We start from the raw sequence: 934 nt of genomic DNA on the forward strand, positions 1-934 counted from the left end.
TGAGCGCGCGCGCACGCGTGCCTACTCTTACAGATATGAAAGCTGAAAGAACGTTGCGTATATAATGTCAGGCAGAAATCTGTTGGAGGAGGACGTGGCGGTAGTAGTAAAGGTGGTGGATATAGTAATGAAGGGGACAATAATGATGGTCACAGTGGTGATAATGAAGAGTGTGATGACGAAGAGGAGTATAATGATGACAATATTCATGGATGTGATGACGGTGCTGGTTGTACTGCTGTTAGCGATAGTGTTAACAATGGTTTTGATGACAATGAATGAACAGAAGGTGATATGAGACGTTTGGAGGATGCTCGCGCCCGCCCGGCTGCACACACACTCATTCACACATTCGTTATTAGCAACGGAAGCAGTATTATTACAAATTAGCCATCTGTATATATCATACATGAAACATACATATGGTAAAAAGTCTTCTAAACTGCAGTTTAGATGCATGTATATATCTGTGTGTATATTTTTGTGTTGGTGTCCATCACTGCTTGGCAACCGCTGTTGAATTGTTTGCGTTCTCCTAACTTAGCTGTTCGGTAGTAGAGACCGATAAAATAAGTACCAGACTTAAAAAGCATAAGTTCTGAGAACGATCTGTTGGACTAAACCAGAGGTTCCCAAACATTTTCTGGCTGCCGTCCCCTTGACACCCAGGCCACATTCCTAGCGCCCCCACCCCAAGTAACTGTCACAAACATAGACCTCTTTCTGAAGCAAATTCAAAGCAACTGTATTTTACGGCTGTGTGGTAAGTAGCTTGCTTACCAACCACATGGTTCCAGGTTCATTCCTACTGTGTGGCACCTTGGGCAAGTGTCTTCTACTATTGCCACGGGCCGACCAAAGCCTTGTGAGTGGATTTGGTAGACGGAAACTGAAAGAAGCCCGTCGTATATATATGTATATATATGTATGCATG

This window comes from Octopus bimaculoides, chromosome 3 (genome assembly GCF_001194135.2).
Source record: "Octopus bimaculoides isolate UCB-OBI-ISO-001 chromosome 3, ASM119413v2, whole genome shotgun sequence".
In the NCBI taxonomy this organism is placed as follows: domain Eukaryota; kingdom Metazoa; phylum Mollusca; class Cephalopoda; order Octopoda; family Octopodidae; genus Octopus; species Octopus bimaculoides.